Raw genomic sequence first — 25588 nt, forward strand, 5'->3', positions numbered from 1 at the left:
AAGGATCTAGTAGCAGGAGAAAGCTCAATACTAGCCCAAGCAATGAAGCAATCGCGTATTAGAAGGAAAGTATGAAAAGAACTATCTTTGCACTTTCACCATGTTGATTGCTAATGAATAAACTTGTTTGAGCACGGTGGTCATACACAATTGCATTGCATGCACCATATGGTATCATATCCTGGATGCATAGCACCTGTTTGTATGAGCGATGACCTATGTTGAGAGTGCGAGGTGTCCCAAGTTGTAGGATTAGAGATTCGGTTCTTTGGGGGATATTCGATGAGGTTTATCTATTATCTCCTAGATCGATCAGTTGAAAGAGTGGAGTGTGTTTCAAATGTTTTATGTGTTCATGACGCATCTTGGGGTCAATCCCTAAGGTGTAGGAGAGCCGTAGGAGAGCCATAGTGGAGCCGCAGTGATTAGCCAAGGGGTGATCCCTTTGTATGTACTTACATGGTGTATAACACCAATATATTTAGGGGCTCCCTCTGAGGAGTGTGGGAAATAATATTTGTTAGACTAAAAAAATGTACAAACGCAAAAGTTCTTAGATGCTTCTGGCTGCAAGGCTGTGTGGGATGGTTTGAGGTGAGTAGTAGAGGCCTCGACTAGTGCCTTAGAGCCAGTGTCGGGCCCATTTTAGGTCCCAACACACTACTACCACAGAGTGCAGAGCTGACACAAGTAGACATCAACATCCTACTCTACCATCAGCATCCGGTGTGCAGAGCTCAACATAGTCATAACAATAAAAATGGATACCAAATGTACTAAAAAACAAAATAATCCCAAATGCATATTGTTATATGAAAACAATATAACTATCTTGGTAGTAGAGATGGATGTGATGGCAACACAATACTCGAGGACAATCAGTGAGGGATCATAGAACCTTCATAAACTCATGGTAATCAATGAATACAAAGATGATGGAAGTACTACTGCCAAATGCTGTGACTAAGGACAATACAAGTGATAGCTTTGCTACTAGATAGCACTCAAGATGCTAGTCAAAGGACTGGTCAGAGCAACACATGAAAGATCTAACAGTCGAGTTTTGAAGACCTTGAGCCTTTGAATCCTAATTTTCCTTGGACACTTGATCCCTTTTGCTCTCTCCCTCTATGTGTAACCCTTGATCTTCTCCCTCCCTTCCTTATATAGCATGTTGCTTGCTATGATATTCTCTCCACCCATGTGCTTTGCTAGATGGTCTTCACTACTCCTGCACTCATTGGCTCATTAATGGGTTGTTGGTGGCCTATTAATTGCCCACTGCCTTTAACACTAACATGTAATGGTGGACTTGGATCCATAAAATTACTTGATGATCTTGCCTTCATCCTTTGTGTCAAGCACATCCTCCTGTTGGATTTGGTCATGGGGTGGAGGTTGGGTGATGAGGGTTAGAGGAGAGATGGAGGCAGTAAGGGGTGAGGTGGGCTGGGATTTTATGGAGGCTAGAGATCGGCTCGGGAGGTTGGTGTTGGAGTAAAGGGAGTTTATGCCTAGACTCAATGCTTAGGAGGAAATTGATGTGGTGCCAATGCTTGAGGGAGAGGGCTTTGGACTTGGTCAAGTGCACCCAAAGTTGGTTGATATTTGCTAGCTTTATGATGTCTACGGTGGAAGTGGAGGGATCTTCAAAGAGTGGATTATTAGGATTAGGATCTCGGCCTCCCTGATCCTTGCTTTGATCATTAAGATTTGGGAATTCTTCTCCTTGATTCGAGCACGGTTCCTTCTTGACTCTAGCTTTGGATTGGAGGTGGGCACTCCGGTAGTGCTACTGCCCTTTTAAGACTTAAATAAAACAAATCCTATATGTTGGGATATGCATATAATTAAAATTTAAATGATACTTAACTCCCACAATCCGCTCCCCCCTACCATTTAAGATTTTGCATTTGATAGTTGAAAGGGTTTTTCATGTATATTTCTTTATGTAGGAAGTGGTAAACACACACTTTGACATACATACGAGGATAAACTAAGGCCTATCCTCATGCTTTACCTTCATTATACCTGCACAAACATGCCTCTAATTTTCCATGATTTTCCAGATGCAAAAACTATATTTTTTCTATTTTCTTTTGTCCCAAACTGTATATTTTTCTTTATATAAACAATTTTATTTTCCAAGTCAAGAAATTAATTCACAGTCTGAACCATCATTACATTTAATTTTATCTCGTATGAACATGTTTTGATTCCTTGAAACCAAGAAAACATCATTTTTTCACTTAAAACACACATTTTAGGGCTTTAAAAATTAATAACTCACATGCACCAACATAGGTTCTACATTGTATGATTTGGAGCCCTCAAACACATCATAACCAAGCTTCAAATACATTTTCATTGCATATGAATAATATTTGCACCATAAATTATAAAAAAGAATCCGAATTTCTATCAAAAAGAGACTTAGGCAATTTTTTGGGTTTTGGGTCTCAAGAATTGAATTTTTGGATAGCCACTAGACCTGCCCTTGGTCTCCAAATAGCATTGGTCATCACTCTTGAGCATCAGCATGCTCTCATATCAATCTGGGGTTCCAGCCGAAAAATCGATCTCCATCCCGGTCTTCTCCAAAGAGTACCTGCATGAGAATAGCCCATTGGAGAAGAGAGAGGGAGGAGAGAGAGTGATTTTTGAACTTCCTACTCAAGCTATCAATTTCAGAGTCACGATCGGTGATATGAAGTGAGAAATTCGAGGATCAACCTGATAAGATCAGATTATGTGATTGCTTGTAAGCTTATAGCCCACCCTCCAAAAATCATTACGATGTGCAAGACATGACTGTTTTTTTCCACCTGTGCTAAAAAAGTCGACCCCCCCCCCCCCCCCCCCCCCCTTTACACAAAAAATTGGGGGTCTTTTAGCTCCCAAAGGTCAGCCCTCTTCAATTTTAAAGTTCCTTTATACTTCCATTTGGACCCTGTGCCCAACCTTTGGCATCTCCAGCTTTCGATGATGACTGATTCGAAGTCCATAAATTTCTGTGCTTGACTGTCTCAGAGTTTGCACTGCCTGGAACTTATTCTGCTTCATTTCAGCACTTGGAAAAATTATGAAAGATCGGTGACCACTACGAAGGCCATCTTTTGAAGTGATTTTAAATTCTCTCTTCCATGGCCACTTAAAATTGTCAGATCTACATCTACTACTTTCATCGAGCTTTGAGTTCTGCCTCAAATTGACAACATTTGGCACATTTTTGACTTTCTTTAGGTCATAAAGTCCCACTCTCATTGTGCTATAGATTTAATACATTTCCATCTATGGCATGGCTATGGCCATTTGATTCAATTGTTGTTTCTTGAAATTCGTGTTATTTTATTTCAATCTAGGCCAAGTTCATTTCATTCCCCAAGGCTAGCTATAGGTTTGTTTACTGCAAAGCAAAGGAAGCGGAAAATGAGGCATCAAGAGGAAAAGCACAAGGTGGAAAAAAGGAAAAGGTGCCCTATAAGAAAGTGGGCCCGGAAGAAATCTAAAAGCATGGGAACAACCACCAGGAGTACAAGATGCAACCATGGAAGCCGCAAGAAGCCAAAGGCAAGAAGGTGCACCTTTAAATACAAAGGCACAACCAAAACCTTTGTAAAAGAGCATCGGGCTCTCACCCGTGCAAATTGTAAAGGTAGATGGGCAGTAGGAAGGAAGCTAGGAAGATAGGAGAACAATGGAAAAAAGGGTGCTAGCCATGTAAAAAGGGGATGATCGCCCAAGGGAAAGAGGGTTTTGTATATAAAGTTCAAAAAGTGAATAAGAGCTCATTCTTTGGTGTGTGGCAGAGTGGACTCTTCTTCTTCTCTTTTTCTCTTCTCTTCTCTTGCTTGCTTGCTTGCTTGTGCTTGAGGAAGGGAGTGAGAGTGAGTGAGGGAGAGAGTGTGTGAGGGTGAGAGATGTTGGAGGTGAAGTCCTCCACCATCTCTTCTTCTTCTCTTTTTCTCTTCTCTTCTCTCGTCTCGCGCATGGCTATGGAGGATGGAGCTTGAAGGAAGAGGCTTGAGGATGTTTGAGTGTGCATCACGAATTGTGGAGCTATTAGAGTGCTTGAGAGAGGAAGTAACTCAATCGGGCATTAAGGTAAGCTCACTATACTCGTAGAGAGGGATAGAGCATCGGCTATGTGAGAGGTAGCCATTAGTGCTTGCTTGAAAAGCTTGACCAATAAGTGGTCAGTGGGTCTTGGCGGTTGAGCTTGAGCTCGCCTCTACATTTTAGTTTTGTTTTTCGAGACCAACGGATTGAAGCTTGAGCGCTTGCACGCTTCAAATCAAGCATCGAAGTAAGGGTTTTATCTCCGAACTGGAGCTTGAGATAGATAGGAGATTTTGGGTTTTTTTAAATATGTGCTACAATTAAGTATTTTTGGTTTCTGGTGATTTGCTGAGTAGGAGAAATTAGTTTAGTACTTTACTTTTGATTTTTAACGCATTTAGAGTAGGATAGGAGGAAGAAATAGGAGTGGGAAGCTTAAGGTTCACTGCCATAAAACAGTCATGAGTAGGGCAATAACAGGGTAAAATGGGAAAAAAAGAGTTCTCAGATGCCTCGGAGTTGCAACTGGAGTAATCGAGAAGGCTAAGGTGCTGGCCAGCTAAGGTTTAAGGTCCTGAGTAACTAGGGAAGACCTCATTTGCAGTCCTGGCTTTGAGAGAGAGAGAGAGAGAGAGAGAGAGAGAGAGAGAGAGAGAGAGAGAGAGAGAGAGAGAGAGAGAGAGAGAGAGAGAGAGAGAGAGAGAGAGAGAGAGAGAGATATATATATATATATATATATATATATATATATATATTAACGTCTTCTAACGACGGGAGATCTGAGATCCAATGTGTCGAGTGATGTCGAATCTCAGTCTGCTGTCGATGTAGATCAAGAATCCTCCGGATCTCCTGTCGGTGTGGATGTGGGGTTCGAAACCCACGGATCCTTGTGCGGCGTCGGGTACGTTGGTCCTCAGCCTGCTGTAGTGTGAGCTCGGAGGTCTGGCTGGAGGCTGGTACAGTAGCTCTCACTCTGTCTGTCTAAAAGAACTGTGTAATAGTCGTCTGGGTGGGCCCCTCTTTGACTGGGACCCGTTGTGTGCTCTGCTCTCTGATGTGCCATGCCTCTCCCAGAAAACGGCCAAATGATCTCTGATCCATATCAGTCATACATCCCTGAAGTGAGCTGCTCAATGTGTATCTAGATCTCAACTCTGAGTATGCCGGGCATCTGAGAACAAAATGCTCCTCACTCTCCACCTCTGATTTGCAAAGGGGACATATCCTCTCCTCCCGTGGGATGCCACTGGCTCTACCACTCGCAATCATAAGCTGATGTGATGATACCTTGAGCTGTCCAATAAGAACTCTCAATCGATGTGGCATATAGATCTGCATATATCTTGGAATCTCTATGAATCCCTGCTCTGATATGCTCAAGAACTGTGTATAATAATGTGCCATCTTCGATGGCAGTGGCTGTGCAGGGCTGACCCATGTCCTCTGTATATAAATATGCCATATCTCCTGTCTGATGACTCTGTTCCTCTCAGAGAGAGAGAGAAGGTGTAAGTGGGAGCCTATCAACGTCCAGCCCATGTCTGTCAAACCAAGCTCTAGAGAGAGAGAGCTTGCAGGTCACGAGACTACATCGAATCAATCGAAGCGTGGTTGAGCTTTTGATGAGATTCAAGTATAGGATGCCCTTGGCCTACACCCCTCCTTGATTCCTGGAAGTCTTTGTAGGTGCTAGCAACATTTAAGTGAAGAGTTTTGGGCAAAACACGATCAATGCATTTTCGATCGGTGGAATTGGACGTTTCCCAGTGTGTCTAATTCCCATACTCGGACTCGGACAAGCCCGTTTAGTCTGATCAAACATGCGAGTCTGATTCTGAAAATTGGACTACTCCCTAATTGGAACCACCACCTCTGTTTGATTTCGAGAATTGGACAAGAAGGAATCAGACACATTACCTCGTCTAATCGAACGCTTGACCGTCTGATCACTGCAATCAGACCACAGATTCAGACCTAGTATCTTGTCCAATCAGACATACATTTAATTGGACTAAGCACCCCCATCCGATTCTGAGAATCGGACGTATCCCAATAGGACCAACTCGAGTGGTCCGATTAGACACACCTTGCCCGATTATGAAAATCAGACCCGATCCTGTCCAATTCCTATAATCAGACACTGGTAAATCGGATGTCTGATTTTCAAAATCGGACATTGGTAAATTAGACACAACTTGAGAAATAAAATCTATAAATTTGATAAATCCCGACTAATGAGAAGCGTGCCCACCGAATGCCGCAAAGGTAGTCATAGACCTAAAAATCGTGGCCGAACAATCTGGAATAGTGCCTGGTATTGTGAGATGATTGTAAGATCCCAACTTGACCCTGAACAACAAGCTGAACAGGATAGCGTAGCAAAAAACCCGAGAAGCCGGCGAGAACAGCTAGAAACCAAACACATGACCCTATCCAGCCAACTTGTAGACAAGGGCACCGGAGTTGCACATACTTTGTTTTCTCACTCACTTTCACTTGAAACACACTTGAGGAGAGTAAAAAGTCTGATTGTGCACAATGCATTGAAAAGAATACACCTACATGCACATGCACAAAGTAAGGGTAAGTTGAGGACTGGTTGCAATTAAGAAGGAACTCACTTAGACATAAAACTTTGAACGAATCCACCAATAGGAGAAGACCCCATGACATAGAAGGGTGATCGAATCCCCAAAAGTAGGACCACGCGAAGAACACATCCAAAAGGCCAGGGACGCAACAAGGAAATGCACTATCGTGGAAGTGGATCTACCCAGCCTTATCAACTTGATCGACAACTTGTCAGAACAGGAAGCTTGGGACATGGAAGAGTGTAGCTTAGGTTGTAGAAGCAACGAAGAGCTGAACCTAAGTGATTTTTCTGAGGCCATCCAATAGTTAGTGCGCACAAATACGATGTTCAAACTTGGCTAGAACACCATGGTAGACCTATAGATGACGTCATATCAGACCTCAAGGAAGAGAGGAAGCTGGCTTGTAGGGCTCTGCAAGGTCTAACTATGTATAACCAAGACCACCAAACTAGGAGCTTGCACTAGAGTTTGGAAATGCAAGAGATCCAGAGAGTGCTAGTCCTAGCAGGCAGAAATCGATCAGAGAGGGAGAGAGCACTAGAGGGAGACCTCACATTGAGTGAGCTTTTGATGAAGTGACTGTTAGATAATACGACATCAGAGTAATGCATTGTAGCATTAGCAACATCATTGCTAGCAGGGCTAGGGGTTAACCAAGGCTCTAAGAGCCAATCGAAAATCCCTGTGGTGGCAAAGCAATTGGACAAATACCAAGCAAACAATGATCCATACAGCTTTATGGAATAGTTCGAGTGGGTCTGCGAGGCCAATGGCCTTATCAATCCTACTCAACACTCCCAAGCTTTCGGACTATGCTTAGGTGACAAGGGCCGGACTTGATACACAAGTTTGGATGTTGCAAAGCGTGCCGATTTCAATGACTTGAAAAATATCTTCATCAAGAGATTTTTCGAACCTAGGTACTCTGACATCTTGCTAGTGCGACTCATGAACATCAAGTAGAGAGAGAAAGAGGATATTCGAGATTACATGACCCAAGTGAGAAACCTCTTCAAGAGAGTCCCAATGGGCGAGAGACCAACCGAAAGAGCGGTATCCACGATATTCATAAGTGGAATACAAAGTGAAGAGCTCTACAAAGCCTTGGCCAGCAACTCAAGCTTGTAGTGAGATGCACTAGCAAGGGTCTTTAAGGAAGCTATTAGAGTGGATGACCAGCTCAAGGAAAGAAGCTCCAGAGGCTCGAATCGAGAAGAGTCCAGTACTAGGAGTTTCGAGAGAGCCTCAACGCCAAGGGAGAGAGCAGGCCCAAACACGCAAGAAAAAGGGAAGGGCACTGACTCGGGACAAGAGCTAGCAAAGATTAGAATGGACATAACCAAACTACAGGAGATTTTGAGATGACCAATGCGCCCACATGTCCAATGCATACATTGTGGCGGGAACCACTTACCAGCTGAGTGCCAGGACCCTAGGTCACGACCTTATGCTAATTGTGGTAGGTTCAGCCATGACGCCATGCGTTATAGACTACCTTGGAGACTCTTGTACCCGAAGCCTTATGATCAACCCTACCTTGAGAATAGGCCATCGAACTTCTTTGGAAGGGGAGCCCCATTGGCTCTCCCGACACCTAATGATGCTAAGCCTCCCATCCCTAGGATGAAAATAAATCATATAGGAATCCCTAGACCACTTGGACCCTACGTGACCCACCCAGCGAGTGATACTCTAGTCCAATATGTGGATGAGCCTAGCAGCGACGAGCCTTATGTAAACCCATACGTGTCGTACGATGAGGAAGGCAATGCAATCCTTATGGACTACCGACTAGTACCAATGATGGCATTAGGTAGGGGGAGAGATAAAGGCCTAGGAGCACAAACCTAAGAGCCAATCATATGTTGGACTTGCTGTCACCCAGGACACATCTCTTTGTGCTTCTCCAAGAGGAAACAAGCAAATAGAGACAATGTTGATCTGAGATGCACTGAGTGTGGAATCACTCATCTCTTTGTCGATTGCCTAGGCGGAGGCCATCCTCTAGTTTGGAAAATGAACCATCGGTTCCATTGGAGTTGTTTGGTGTCGAGACACTCGATGGGGAGACCACGCCTATCCCATTGCATGTCATGATATGCATGCAGACAAAGCAGACCAGTATCTCATTGCCAGGGCCTAGCAACCTTGATGCAACCTTGGTTGGAAAGAAGAGCCAGAGACGAAGGAAGAAAAGATGAGATGCTAAGGTCACCCTCAAGATCGAAAGTGCCACAACACTGCCGGTTGAAAGGAAAGTTATTGACCTAGAGAAAGAAACGTCGAACGACTAAAAAGGGAAGTGCTAAGGTCAGGAGTACCCCAACCTGAAGCGCCAACTCGAAGCCATCAAGAAGGTGAAAGAGTAGGTGAAGGAGACCCAGGAGCACCTAAAGGATGTTGAGCCCATACTAGGAGATGAGAACAATGATCTCTCAAGCATAAGCACACCAATCTCTCTCCCACGACCAAGATCAGGGGAGGTGATGGCACCACAAGCTGGGCCAGCTAGACAAAGGATAAATGCTTTGGGCCAGCAAACTAGTCAAAGCCATTGGCCAAGAACCGCAGACTTAGGAGAGAGGCAAGTGACTAGCAATCTCCTCAATACACTGGTGACCACCCCTATAACTCTAAGCTTAGGCGACCTACTTAGGCAGCATCCAACGCTATGGCTAGAGCTGAAATAGTGGGTTGAAGAACTAAATGAGCCAATTACCACAGACTTACCTGAGTATGATGTAGAAATATCGAGTCTAATGCTGCACTCCATACCTAGGTCCTTGCATATTAATGCCTTTTCGGAAGGCACAGAAATGCATGCAGTCCTGCTAGTCTTAGCACCTGGGGACGTCACCAGAAAGGGGATCGTGGACACAGGGGTAGGAGTGAGTGTGCTAAGCCATGTGGTACTGCAAACTTGGGGTAACCTACTAGTCGAGATTGCTAGGTTCAACGTTACATTGGCTAACGGAATGAAGGTGAAACCTTTCGGAGTGCTGAAAAATTGGCTAGTGAAGATTGCGAGAATCCAATTCTCTATTGACTTCATAGTCATGAATGGAATGGATTATGACATCTTGCTAGGTCGACCCTGGATGCGCATTTGCAACGCGAGAGTCTTAGAGGATTGGGGCAATGATTTTATCTTCCTAGGCAATCAAATGGAGGCCATAAGAGTGGAGATGAACACATGGAAGACTACGCATGTTGACCTGGATGCCATCTCCACCATGCTGAAGGGTGACGAATAGACTAGGTATCCTATGGGGCCCTCACCAGGTATATCCCTTGCCTTGAGGATGAGTGAGACTGGATGCATGTTTTTGCTACCATTGACCTACTATTCTCAGACATTGAGGAGTACAAACAAGTCATCAAGGCAACCAGCAAACCCAAGGACACACCCTTAGTACCAGTCTGCATTATGACTGGAAGCCTACCTGAAAGAACCAACTCTGTTGCATTTCGAGTCCTAAATAATAGACAAGAGCTCCTAGAGTTCTTAGGATATCTGACAAACAAGTTGGATGGCAATTTAGCCATGAACCTCAAACCACTCTAAGATCTCTTAGACGAGCCTGAATGGCGATGGTCCAAAGTGCATGATTTAAACTTGAGATACAATTGGGCCTTAATCCTCGACCAATAAGAAGCGATATGTTAGAACCTAGAGAATAATGAGCAATTGGACGAAGATAGCTCTGATGATGAATATGAGGATTGTTGTTCCTTCAGTGATGATGAGAGCGAAAGGGAAATCGATATCTTAGAATATGACACTAGGGGACGTATGATCGAACAAATATGAGTAGACCCCATACCATGTAAGCAGAGTGCCCTTAGAGTAGCAAAAGTATTCCAACATAAGGACTGTGATCAAACTTGGTTGGAGCACACAGGTGCAATTGACTACGAGTAGGCAAGCCTATCCCCACCAAGTGACACACCACTACTGCGAACATTCTCACCTTCTAAGCTACGACCACCAAGAGAGAGCCCCTCTTCTAGTGAAGACGGAGAGTTCAATTCTGAATCGGAAGGCAGCTCAGATAGTGATTCTAAAATACCTTGACCCCCCCAACATTAGATGCACCAAGGGGGACCTACCCGTCTACCTAAGATACCGATGGTTAAGGGAGGAACGAGGGAAGCTACCTAAAGAAACACAGACATAAGAATACCGAAAACTGCAAGACTTGTCGAAACGATTCACAAAGTTAAAAAAGGGAGATAGGGTGGTGATCTTGATGGGAGCCAAACGACAGGGGCAAGAAAGCGAACCAATCGAGGGATCATCCAAGGTCAAGGAGGTCAATTTAGCCAAGGAAGGGGAGATCCCACAACCTGTCTTTATAGCCGATGACTTGACTAAGAAAGGAGACATGTCTCATTGCTCTCTTGCAGGAGTATATATACGCCTTTGCTTGGTCCCTAGAAGAGCTCAAAGGGGTATACCCGAGTGTGGTGACTCACAACATACCCATGACACCTAACACAACACCGGTCAAGCAGCGACCATATCCCATGAATCCAAAGCATGCCCATGCTATCAAGGAAGAAATTGACAAGCTAATGAGAGCACGATTCATCTACGAAATTGAACACACAGACTGGGTTTCCCCCATAGTCATCATACTAAAGAAGAATGGAAAGATTAGAGTGTGTGTCAATTACAAGAAGGTAAACACAACTACAAAGAGAGATAACTACCCACTGTTGTACACCGAGCACATGCTCGAGAGAGTGGCTAGCAAAGAGGCCTACAATTTTCTGGATGGCTTCTTTGGATACAATCAGGTGCAAGTACATCCTAACGATAGGCATAAAACTGCACTCACCATGGAATGGGGCATCTTTGCCTACATAGTCATGCCTTTTGGGTTGACTAACGTGCCAGCCACCTTCCAACGATTGATGTGTATAATATTCAAGGACATGCTGAGGAAGGAGTTAGAGGTCTTCGTGGATAACTTGTGTGTTCATTCTACTTGGAGAGAACAGTTAGACAGACTCCATGTGGTATTTGAACGATGTCGACTATAGCATCTCTCCTTGAACCCCTTGAGGTGCTAGTTTTGGGTGAAGCATGGATGTATCCTAGGACACATGGTGTCAAAGAATGGCATTGCTACAGACTTCTCGAAGATCAAGGTCATTGTTTATCTTCCACCCCAACTGATTTCAAGGGTGTTCAGTGCTTCTTAGGACACATAGGGTATTATTGACGGTTTGTGTTGAACTATGCATTGATTGCTAGACCTCTATACAAGATGTTGATCATATCAAGGAATACCAACGTGCATATGAGGAACTGAAAAGGCTTTGACCACAGCACCAATTTTATGAGCCCTAAAGTGGACACTCACCTTTCATGTGCATATCGATGCTTCGAAATTTGCATTGTGCCAACCTGGTGAACACAACTTGGATTACCTGGTGAGCTTTGCTAACAAACAACTCACTGAGACCGAAATAAATTACTTAACAACGAAGAGAGAGGGCTTGGCCATGGTGTTTGCTATAAAGAAATTTTGACATTATCTTTTGGCTACGCCTTTTACTTTCTTTGTTGACCATCAAGCCTTGTTGTATCTTGTTAACAAACCATGCGCTATAGGACACATCACTAGATGGCTTCTTTTGCTTTTGGAGTTTGACTTCTTCGTGGTGGTGCATAAAGGGAAGCAACATTACATGGCCGACTATCTGTCTGGTATTCCCACGGGAGAAGCGGCTAGACAAGGCATTGTGGATAAACTACTAGACGTGCATCTATTCCGCTTATCCAGTGGAAAAGATTTGTTTAAAGTTGACATGATGCCGTATGGGCAGATGACATAGTTCAAGTACTTGAGCACGAATTGTTGGAATAACCAATAAAAAAAACCCGACTTAGACAGCTCATTCTGAAGATCCAACCATATCAGTTGATAGCAAGCCAACTTTATAGACTGGGGCAAGACGGGTTACTATACAGATGTGTGTGTGAGCATGAGATGCATGATGTACTACCAGAGGCAAATGACAGAATCGCAGGAGGACATTTCAGTGGAGACGCGACAGTCCACAAAGTGCTACAGACCCAGTTGTGGTGGCCTACTCTCTTCCAAGATGCGATACGATTTGTGAAGCATTGTGATGAGTGCCAACAGACTAAAGTTTTGATTCATAAGGATCACATGGAGCTAATCCCAATTATCACACGACAACTCTTTGAGAAATGGGGGACTGACTTCGTCGGACCCATTAGTCTTGCGGCATAGTATTCACAAGCCAAATACATCATTGTGGCCACTGATTATCTAACAAAATGGGCAGAAGCATGAGCTACGAGAAAGAATGACGCTAGGACCACTGCTAAGTTCCTATGGGAGCAAGTGATCTCATGATTCAACTGCCCCATTGAACTAGATAGCGACCAAGGCACACACTTCATCAATGAAGTGATAGCTCACCTTCCGTCCTCCTTTCTAATCATCCATCGAAAATCCTCGCCTTACTACCCTCAAGAAAATGGTCAAGACGAATCCACAAATAAAATCTTGATAAATGTCTTGACCAAAGTCATCTCTGTTTCACGTAGTGATTGGGATAACAAGCTAATGGTGACCTTGTGGGCCTATCGCATAGCTTATAAGACCCCCTTGAGATTGATGTATGGTACAGAGGCAATCATTCCCTTGGAATTCTTCGTACTAAGCCTCAGGATAGCCCTTCAAGAGAGATGGGATGGGAAGGAAGCATGGACATAACATTTGATTGAACTCGAACGCTTATAGAAAACCTGACTTCTAGCCACCCATGCGCTAATATGCAAAAAGGCAAGATGCAAATGCTGGTTTAACAAGCATGTCAAGTAGCTCAATTTTGAACAGGGAGACTTAGTGCTACTATACTCAATCAAAGGATATAAGCAAAAACTGAAGTTTTGAGGGCTAGGTCCCTTCAGGGTTCGAAACATCAGCCAAACTGGCAACATAGATCTCGAAACCCTGGAAGGTGAGGGCATAGGCTTTTTCAATGGAAGTCACATAAAGAGGTACTTCCCTCCACGCACCCATTGCATGAGCCCCCACCGAATCTGAAAGCATGCTAGTAATCTTTTATGTGCTACCAAACACTAAAAATGCAGACAGACGTTGCTGTTAGGATGAACCTTTAAGAAGCAAGCTCATTGCAATGTCGACTACGAGTCGTAGCATATCCACCTAGGCGAGGGGTAACATTCGAATAGTTATAGCTTTTACTAAGGGCAGCATGACCTCTTCCAAGTCCACAAAGCCACCGGTAAAGAAACCCACCATCAAGTGTAAGGAGGGGGGCTATGACTCATCATAGTCTGCTAAGCCTCAATGCCAACAACCCACTGAAACCAATGCTCAAGCCCATGAACCCCAGTTTAAATGGATACCTAAATAGTGAGTGCCACATAGGAACAGAAACCCACTGCCTCGCAAGGCTAATGACCCACAGTCGAAACCCAGGAAGCCAAGACGAAACCATAAACATCGACGTATGGTCAAGCCACAATGGTCCCCAAGACCTTATTGCAAGCGCAAAGCTATTATGCCGATAACATCTGGATTTGGCTACCTAAAGCCCAAACAACCAAAGGCCCTATTCAAGCACCACCCTCAAGCATTGACCACATGAAATGTCCCATCAGAGACACTCAAACTACAAGATAATCATGCCGATAAGTCCACGGAACCTCCTAAGCCTAGCTTAGCAGGGTATAAACGAATCTATCGCCCAAAATCACGACCTACTACTGACAAATTGACCACATCTAGTCCTGGTGATGCCCCTCAAATCTCAGACGCATTTAATAGCATGTTAACTATAGCTACAACCAAACCCATTGAACATAAGGCCATGCTACAATCCTAGAAGAAAACCAACCAGCAAACATTAATTGTTGAACTCTCTAGCACTGTCAAACCTCAACCACCCATTGGCCTTAGACCCTCATATGAGTGGCGATCAATTCTCACCTTGGCTGTAGACTTAACTGAAAATACAAGGGATGACTTGGTTGGTTGCCTTCGATGCCTAGATGCTACTTTCATGACATTGGCTAAAAGTTACGATTGACTAGATTAGGCCTCTTGGAAGAACCTATGGCAACACAAGTACGAACACTCCCTTGCTCTTGGGAGGAGTCGGAATTTGTATTTGTTAAGGCTTTCGAAGCAGCTGTGGAGTTAATTGCAATTAAGATATCCAAGGAACAAGCAATCAAACATTGTCTCATTACGTTGTATAACAAGAATATGATCATGGCCACAAACCAAAAAATCGAGAAACAGCTTGCTAACAACAATTCCTCCTTTTTGCGAAAATGGTATGCTCTACATGTGCACTAGGAGCTAGAGTGATGCCAAATAATGACCCAGACTGAACAATGATGTGCAATCAAGGCATCAGAATACGACCCAACCTATGTAGCTTCAACTTCTTATAGGGTGTTGACTACCATTTGTAACTGACCCTTGGAAGAATACATCAAGGGACATCCTTATTTAGATCACATCCTCACTGAGGAGGAGTTGCATGTTGCTAGCCGAGTGGACTCCGGTGACTTCTTGCTTGATGTTCTCACTTATATTATGCATGTAGGCATACTCCCTTTAGACATGGATAGCTATGCTACCTTAAAATACAACCCTAACTTCTATGCTTGGCTCATGCGATAATAAAACACTAAGATTATGTGTTATTGGTCCTTCATCTGCTAATCATTCAATCCTAGGAAGGATTCTTCTCAATTAAAAAAAGGGGGGGTAAAGGTAAATCAAACCAAACACACAAGGAAAACAATAACGGAACGTCACACATTAGTAGGATGGAATAACTTCTGAGTGTGGAAAAGGTCAATAAAATTTGAAATCAACATACTAATTGGAAGAAAAGTCGGTTCCTACACTCGAGCAATTCAGTTAAGCAAATACGTAACCATCCCCTTTTGTGTGTGATTATTTTGAATAACACTAATGGCGAATATGGTTTCATGATAGGTACCCATCATGGTAGGCCAAGAAAAGGTTGGCAAATTGCACTCTTCAGAAGAAGAACATGCAAAGTATGGCCTTTCAGTGGAGACACACACCTTCAACTAGTTCAAGTTTCGGCATATCTTCAACCTAGAAGATGTGGCCATTGAAGAACATGCTACGAGATAGATCATTGAGCAATGCAATATGCTGAAATACAAGGAAGCAGTAGGCCAGGGGGTGGACTACTTCCAATGTGCAGAATTTTTGAGGATCTTCCACAGGAACCGCGGGACAATAACTGTGTATGAGGGAGAGGAAATTCGTCGGGTGCAAATTGAACTGACCTCGAAGCTGGTGGAAAAGGCCTTGGGCTTGGTGAACAAAGTAGAGAGGAAGCCAAAGAGAGATTTATATGCTTTACTAGGAATGGACAAGGTAAGGGTCCACACCAATGATGGCATCAGCTTGGCGGATATCCCTGACCCTGAAATCCAACTTCAGGCCAAGATGGTACACGCATTGTTCTCTAGTCAAATATATAACACCATCATGAGCCGCATCAACATCCCCCTGCTAGAGAGCATCATAGCAAGGTCACTGGATGAGGTGAACCTCAACGATTTTGTGAGGAAGACCATTGAAACCTCGGCAAAAGCTCTGACAAGGGGAGGACAACTTGCCTGAGGAGAATCTCATGCCACCAAGGCTAAAGGGAGTGCTTCATCTTCAAAGGCCACAACCATTGGATTCAGTGGGGTCCTCACCACGATCATTAGGGAAGCCTTGGGACAAGGGCAAGAAGAAGCAGGAGAAGGAGTAGATGAGACACCAAGCCGGTCACCACCTCACCAGGAATAGGAGGCACATTCTAGCGAAAGGATGAGGAAGAAGAAAGCAGGGGGCAAGAAGAACAAACTAGCTAGGGAAACACTAAGAAGACTAAGAAAAAAATTACACAAGAACAATAGGAAGAGGAGAGGAGGAAACAAGAAAAGATAGACTTATAGAAGGTCCTTAGGGAGTCCAAAAAAGCCGAGGAGGAAAGAAGGAAGAGAAGAAGGAGTTGAGGAAAAAGGAGGAGGAAGACATGGCCATTGCCACACGCAGGTCCATTGAGCAGCAGTCCAGCCATGACAAGCCAGAACCCACAAGCCCAATCACAGCTGAAAGGCCAAGCTCAAGCGCCCATGTGCCAGAGTTCATACCACCGGCATTGCAAGAAGGCAAGGGCAAGACCCCAATTACCCTAATTTCCACTCTCTTGATGCCCACCATCACCATCGCCATCTTCACTCCTAGTTCTATGCCCCAAGTGGATGCCAGCAACTTAATGGCTTGGGTCTAGTAATTCATGAATAAAGAAGTGGGCTAGGGAGCATGAGAAGAAACCCGGTAGGCACCAAAAGGCCGGCTGCGTGGCAGATGTTGAGTTGAGGCAAGACCCTAAGAGGCAAAAGGTGGCAGATGCCGAATCGAGGCAAGACCCTAAGAGGTGAGAAAGCCAAGGAGAAGAAAATTGTGGTAGCAGAGGTTGAAGAAAAAAAAGAGGCCATGGTTGCATCCCAGTTGGAGAAAACACACCAAATAGCCATGGCCCAAAGGGAAGTTTATGAGCCAAAGGAGTAGCTACAAGCTAAGGAAGACATAGAAGAAGAATGGTAGGCGCCAGTGAATGAAGAAACTAAGGCCATACAATGCCTACAATGGCACAATGGAGAGATTGTGGCACACTACGAATATCTACAAGCTGAAATGGAGAAAATCACTAAAGCCACGGAAGAGCTAGAGGAGGTGAGGGAGAAAAGAGCTCGGAGGTACAAAAGAGAGGTGGAGAAACTAACCCAAGAGGCTACCTCAGCACAAGAAGAGCAACAAAAGCTAAGGGCAGAAATGGAAGATCAAGAACGAAGACTGGCAGTGCTAGCTCAGAAGTAGGGGGAAAGCCTCGAAGATATAAAGAAGAGGGTAGAAGAATGGGCTAATCAGAATGAAAAAAGGGTCAAAGTCTTGGCACACTGTCTCACTCAAGTAAAAAAAGAAAAGATACTTTGCTGAAAGCAGAGAGGAAGCCGCCCAAGTGAGCTTCCACACCCAACAATGTGCCTTCCTGGATACCCTATTGGACGTCACTCAAGCAGAGGAGGGAGAGTCCATAGAGACAATGAAAAAGAAACTAGGAATGGCTCATAGGGCATTGACAGCAAGACTGCAGATGTCGCCACAGCCTAGTGGAGTTAGCCCTAGCCTGGAAGAGCAACACCATTATCTCCTATTGGCAGGCCTAACCTCACAGGAAGTGGATGCATTCGGGTTCCTCGAAGAGGAGTAGTAGGAGCCAAGCCAAGAGAGGGAGGTGGATGTGAACTTTGAAATGAGATCACACGAAGGAGAACTTGTCCCACCACCTCCTTTCCCATGGACTGAAGAGTAGCAACATGTAGACACCTTCGCAAAAAGAAAGGCGGCACTGAGGAAAAGAAGAAAACAAATGGTGGAGGACACAAGGAGGAAATGGAATGCTAAGGGAGTGAGGGCACCCCAGGCACCTATCCCACCATGCAAGGATGATGCCCCAATGAGCTTCCACTCAGACCTCATAATCTGGGAAAGGCAAGAAACATCCATGAGCCCCTTTGATTTGAACTTCCAGTTTCCCACCACCTTGCGTAGGACTTGCCCATTAAGGTGGTGGAGGAGGTAACTAACATCGGAAGCATGATCATATAGAAATGGTTGGAGGAGAGAGAGCAAAATCCCACCTTATGGGCTGCTGAAGATACCGAGTTTTGGCAGAATAAGGTTTTTGAAGTGCCAAGGTCTATGGCCAACTACAAATGTCAACCTAAATGGAGAAGAAGGGTATGTGACTCCAACTTGGGCACTTGGATGGCCTTTTGCAACACTCAACCCTTCAAATGGAATGACCCAACCTTTATGCCTTACCCTTGAAGGGTAGGAGTGGACTTTGACTCCAGTGTCCACGACTGTTACGACCTCCCTGTAATCTATAATCCTCATTGTACTACATATGAAGAGACCCTCATCTTCACATAAGAGACCTTGTGTGATACCCTAATCCAATTCAATAACAAATTCTCTTCATGCCTTGACCCCACATTTATTACCACTTGTAATGATCTTAGACTGCTTAGGATACTCCTTAGACAAGACCCTACCCCGTAGGAGCGTAGCCTTCCAGTCCTCTATTTTAATCCTAATGCTATAGATAGTTGTGCGATGGCCCGACTAATGATGTGAGTTGCTCTATGTTAACCCCAAGCCGAGAAGGTAGAAAGACGAATGAAAAAGCAAAAAGAAGATGGAAAAGGAGTAAGGACACGCAGGTGGGCTCTAAAGCTAAGCCGAGGCTAAAAGCGTAGTTTTAAATAAAAGGCGCCTCAAAAACTCCAAAAAACTTTTGTAAAAGAGCGCCACGCTCCCTCCTGTGCCACCTGTAAAAGAATAGTCGAATATAGGCCTAGGGCACGAAGCAAAAAGAGGGCATTAGAAAAAGGGACCTTACCACAATAGCCGGTCATGTAAAAAAGGATGGGTGCCCATGGGGTTTTAGGGTTTGTATATATAAAGTTCAAAAAGTGAATGGAAGCTCATTCTTTGGTGTGTGCCCAACAAGAGCTCTTCTCTTCTCCTCTTCTTCTCCTCTCCTTGCTTGTGTGTGCTCTTGAGAGAGGGAGTGAGGGTGAGAGTGAGGGACGGAGTGAGAGGGAGTGAGGGATCAAGGGGGTGAAGCTCTTCATCATCTTCTCTTCTCTTCTCTTCCCTTTCCTTCTTTTGCGCACACGGCTATGGAGGTTGGAGCTTGGAGAAGGAGGAGGCTTGAGCATGCTTGAGCTAGCATCTAGGATCGTGGAGCTACTGGAGTATGGAAGGGAGGAGGCATCTCATATCGGCATCAAATTAAGCTCACTACACTCTTAGGATCGAGGGCGCGTCGGCTATGTGAGAGGTAGCCATTAGAGCTCACTTGGAATGCTTGAAACAATAAGAGGTCCGTGGGTCTTGGTGGTTGAGTGAAAGCTCCCACATTTTGGTTCCATTGCCGGGACCACAGATTCAAGCTTGAGCGCTTGCGTGCCCCATATCAAGCATTGAAGTAAGGGATTCTCCCCCGAAACGGAGCTTGAGGTAGGTAGGAAGGTTGGGTGTTTTGATCTTCGAAAGAAGTAAGTATTTTGGGTTAGTTAGTTTGTTTGATGATTGGAAAATAGGGAGAAATCGTGTCAGTTTGTTGCTCTTGATTCTCATTGTATTTAGTGTAAGATAGCATTAGGAAATCGAACCGGGAAAGGGTAGGGTTTATTGCTGCAAACAGGGCAAAACAGGGCATAAAACATGCAAAAAAAGGCAAAAAGCTAGCTTGCGATGCTTAATGTCGGCAAGTGAATGATTGAGAGTGTCAAAGCCCTGCCCGGGAAGGGGTTTAAGGGGGGAGAGAGAGAGAGAGAGAGAGAGAGAGAGAGAGAGAGAGCGAGAGAGAGAGAGAGAGAGAGAGAGAGAGAGAGAGAGAGAGAGAGAGAGAGAGAGAGAGAGAGAGAGAGAGAGAGAGAGAGAGAGAGAGAGAGAGAGAGAGAGAGAGAGAGAGAGAGAGAGAGAGAGAGAAGTTATATTAACGTCTTCTAAAGACCAAAACTGGCCTATGAGACAAACTGTGATACAACTGATGAGGTCCAGCTATCCAAAATAAAAGTGCTGAATGAAAAGCTAAAAACTGGAAACTGAACCTACTGCTCACCCCAGGTATGCCAATCACTTCCCTTGGTGCCTTAGCCAGGATTTGGAAGTTTATGCAGGGGATGATTGCCTGATTAGGGAGATTTGATCGAAATCATCATTGCGCAGCATTCGTCGCGCCATGTTCGGCCCGTTCGAACGGCCCTTGTTAGGCCGAGTCCCAAACTCGGCCCTCGGACCTACCCATTCGGACCTTGATTCGAAAATTCTACTCGGCCCTCGGGCTCGGCCCATTTGAATTACTTGTTTCAGCCCGTCCGAATTACTCAACTCGGCTCGTCTGAATTACTAGACTCGGCCCGTCCGAATTACTGGACTCGGCCCATCCGAATTACTCAACTCGGCCCGTTCGAATTACTAGACTCGGCCCTTTGACTAAACTAATACTCGAACCTAGGTCCACTCGGCACGAGTGTCCACTCGGCCCAGGACACGATACTCGGCCCTCAGCCCAACATCTGGTTCGGCCGTCTGAGTTACTTCACTCGGACCTCGGCCTACAAAAAGCTTTTTGCACTCGAACAGATTCGGCCTGTCCGAGTCACCCACTCGGCCCCTGCAACTCGGAACAATTGGGCCGAGTGAGTGCCCCAACTCAGTCTCAGAGATTTGACTTGACCCAACTGGAGGTCAACGGCGTAACTTGTCGTAAGCCTTCCTAACGCTTAAAGCATGATTCTGGCACATCGAGTAGACAAAATTGTAGGGCATGGCCGCTTAACAGTTTGAGTGGGCTGTTGCAATACCTAGAAACCTAGAGATCTAGAGGTAACCTGCCGAGCCGTAAAACCCTGATTGAGCCCAAAAGAAATGGCAAGGCAACGTAGAGCCCAAGGATGCATGAGACATGAGAGGCTGTTTGTCGCACTCACCTTGAATTTCCGCACTTGAAGGGCACTTTTAAAAAAAAACTAAAAGCCTGATTGAACACACTTGCACCAGAAAGAACACCCGCACGGAGTGGAGATAACTTGAGAACTGCATTTAATAAGTCAAGGAACTCACTCAGATAAGCCACTCAAGGAACCTACAAATAGGAGAGAACCCACGAATAGAGACAAACCATCAACATGCAAAGTAGGACCAAGCAAGCGGCGCAAGCGAAGGGGATTTAACAAACCCACTCAATCCGATTGATAGCTTGGCGAAGCACGAGAACTCGACCATGGCAGAGGAAAGCTCAGACCTCAGGTCTAACGAGGAACTTGACTTGGGCATCTTCCCAAAGGCTCTTGAGCAATTGGTTAGCAGCTACGATGCAACGTCCGATATGAGCATTGTGGTCGGACAGCAAATGCTATCATCGCAGACTTAGAAGAAGAGAGGAAGCTAGCCCATAAGGCATTGCAAGGCATATCCGTGTACAATAGAGACCAGTAGGTCAGGAGCCAAAGGCAAAGCATGGAGTTGCATGAGGTACAACGAGTGTTGAAGTTAGCCGGCCGAAACCGAACGGATCACAAGAGAGCCCTAGAAGGAGACTTAATGCTGAGCGAACTTCTTATGAAGCGCTTGTTAGACAACATTGCAGCAGAGCAAAGTGCTGCAGCATTAGCAACCTCACTGCTTGCAGGGTTAGGAGCAACCCAAGGCTCTAAGAGCCAGTCTAAAATCCCGATAGTCGCAAAGCAGCTCGATAAGTACCAACCCCATGATGACCCATATAGCTTTATAGAGCAGTTCGAGCAAGTCCGCGAAGCCAACGGCCTCAATGACCCGACTCAGCATTCTCAAGCGTTCGAACTCTACTTAGGTGACAAGTGCAGAACTTGGTATACAAGTTTAGACGCTGCAGAGCGGGCAAACTTCAACAGCCTCAAGGATCTCTTCATTAAGAGATTTGCCAAGCCTGGATACTCCGATAATCTGCTGGTGTGATTGATGAATGTCAAGCAGAAAGAGAAGGAGGACATTCGCGATTACGTAACCCACACAAGGAACCTCTTCAAGAGGATCCCTACAGGTAAATGACCAACTGAAATAGCAGTTTTGACTGTGTCCATCAGTGGAATTCAAAACGAGGAACTGTATAAGGCTTTGGCAGCCAACTTGAGCCTGCCCAGCGAGATGCGCTAGCTAGGGTTTTTGAGGAAGCTATCAGAGTTGACGACCAACTGAAAGAGAGGAGCTCCAAGAACTCTACTTTAGAAGTAACCAGCTCGCGAGGTTTGGAAAGAGCACCAACCTCTGGTGAGCGACCTGCACCATCATCCCAAGATAAGAGGAAGGCCACCAAGACAAACCACGACTTGGCTGATGTCAAGATGGAGATAGTCAAGCTGCAAGACCTGTGGAGACGACCAATGCGGCCACACATCCAATGTATGTACTGTTGCGGAAATCATTTGCCAGCTGAGTGTCAAGACCCTTGGTCGAGACCTTATGCTAACTGCGACAGGTTCGGTCACGACGCTATGCACTGCAAATTGCCCAAGAGACTTTCGTACTCCCAACCATATGGTCAGCCTTACCTAGCAAACAGACCGCAACCACTTTTCGGAAGGGGAGCCCCATTGGCCCTTCCTGCGCCTAACGACATGAAGCCGGCTGTTCCCAGGATGGACATAAATCCCACAGGTATACCGAGGCCACTCGGTCCCTATGTGACCCATCCACCGAGTGATGCTCCAGTCCACTATGTGGAAGAGCCAAATGAGGAAGAGACTTACTTATACCCTTATGTCTCTCACGATGAAGAGGGTAACACCATCCTCATGGACTATCGACCAGTACTAGTGATGGCATTAGGAAGGGGAGGAGGTAGAGGCCTAGGGGGGTATATGCAGGATCCAATCATCTGTTGGACCTGTGGACACCCAGGCCATGTCTCATCACGTTGCCCAGAAAGGGAGCAGCAGAACAGAGACAAGGCTAACCTAAGGTGCATAGAGTGTGGAATCACCCACCTCTTCGTTGATCGTCCAAAGCGGAAATCTTATACAAATTCAATCGAAGTACCATCTATCCCATTGGGGCTATTCAGCGTCGAGAATCTTGATGGGGAGGCCATGCCTATCTCATTGTGGGTCATGACTCGTGCCCAGACGAAGTAGGCCGGCATATCTCTACCAGGGCCTAGCAACCTCGATGCAGCCTCGACGGGAAAAAAGAGCCGCAGGCGAAGGAAGAGGATGACAGAGGCTAAGATCGCACTGAAAGCTGAGAGTGCTACAACTCTACTTGTTGGAAAGAAGGTCGAGGATGCAGAGACGGAAACTTTAGCCCCCAAGATGGTCGAAAAGGGGAGTGCCAAGGTACGGGAGTACCTGCGTCTGAAGAGCCAACTCGAGGCCATAGAGAAGGTGAGGGACTGGGTAAAAGAGGCACAAGCGCACTTAAGAGATGCTGAGCCCATCCTAGAGGATGAGAGCGAGGATCTCATTAGCATGACCACGACAAACTCACCCCCTCAACCAAAGCCAAGAAGGGCAACTGCACCCCAGACATCACCCCTTAGGGCAAGCCTTGATGCTGAAGGCCCACAAATTAGTCACGGCCATTGGCCAGGACAATTTGGCACAGGAGAGGGATGAGCAACTGATAGCCTCCTCACCACACTAGTGACCACCCCAGTGACGTTAAGCCTAGGAGACCTGCTTAAGCAACACCCCACCCTATGGCGAAACCTCAAGCAGTGGGTCGAGGAGTCACGAGAACAGGCGTTGGATCTGTAGGATCAGGACACAAAAACACAAATACTGAGTCTAATGCTACACTCTGTGCCAAAATCCTTACACATTAACACTTTTTGGGAAGGCATCGAGATGCATGCAGAGCTATCAGTCCTAGTCTTAGGAGACCCAACAAGAAAGGGGATCATAGACACGGGAGCCAAGGTTAGTGTGTTGAGCCATGCAGTACTGCAAACCTGGGAAACCCACCTGTTGAGGCCACTCGGTTTAACGTCACGCTAGCAAACGGCATGAGGGTGAGGCCATTTGGGGTACTTAAAAATTGGCTAGTAAAAATCACAGGTGTCCAGTTTTATTGGTCGACTTTATAGTCATGAAGGGGGTGGACTACGATGTCCTGTTAGGCTAGCCCTGGATGCGCAATGCCAGAGTTATTGAAGATTGGGGTAACGACTTGATATTCTTAGGCAACATGACGGAAGCTGTGAGGGTGGAGATGGACACTTGGAAAACCTCACCAGTCAACTTGGATGCCATCTCCTCGATGCTCAAGGATGACAGTCAGGTCAAGAAGTCTTATGGGCCCTTGACCAAGTATATCCCATGTCCAGAAGACGAGCGAGATTGGATGCATGTCCTCCCTACAATCGACATGTCGTTCTTGGACAAAGAAGCGCATGAGCAAGCCATCACGATGATGGGCGTGACCGACGGCATGTCCACTATACCAATGTGCATGATGGAAGGAACCCATCTTGGGAGACCTAAGCCCGTCACCTTCCAAGTGCCAGGCAACAAGAAAGAACTCGAGGAGGCCCTGGAATACTTAACAGACAAGCTGGCTGACAACTCAATAGCAAACTTCATGCCTCTCCAGGACCTCTTAGGCAAATCCGAGTGGCAATGGACCAGAGTGCATGACTTGAACCTTATGTACAATTGGGCCTTGGTCCTAGATCAGCGACAAGAGAAGTACCAAGCCCTGTAGGACGTCAAACCGGCTAGTGTAGAGGACTCTGATGAAAGTGGAGGGGAGATGGATTTGATAGAGTACGACATGGAGGGACATGTAATAGAACAAATACGGGCATATTCCAAGCTGCAAAAAAGAAGTACCTACAAGACAGAGCGAGGGCTCATGCACATGAATTGTGACCGTGCTTGGTTAGAACACATAGCAGCCATGGACCTTGAGCAAGCAGGCCTAGCTCAACCAGGGACAACACAAGTGCTTAGAGAAGAATCACCATCTGAACTGCGACCACCAGGGGAGACCCCCTCCTCTAGCGAAGACAGTGAGTTCGACTCTGAGTCAGAAGTGAGCTCGGATAACAACCCAGAGATACCAAGGCCGCCCACGCACCGCCGGGGACTTACCTATCCATATGAGGCGCAAATGATTGAAGTAAGAAAATGCGAAACAACCCAGGGAAACCCGAATAGACGAGCAATGAAAACCACGGGACCTTCTGAAACGATTTACGAAATTCAAGAAAGGCGATATGGTAGTGATCTTGATGGGTGCCAAACGGCAAGGGCAAATAAGCGA

The sequence above is a fragment of the Lygodium microphyllum genome, chromosome 10 (assembly GCF_053477565.2).
Source record: "Lygodium microphyllum isolate KBCC chromosome 10, Lygodium_microphyllum_v1.1.10, whole genome shotgun sequence".
In the NCBI taxonomy this organism is placed as follows: domain Eukaryota; kingdom Viridiplantae; phylum Streptophyta; class Polypodiopsida; order Schizaeales; family Lygodiaceae; genus Lygodium; species Lygodium microphyllum.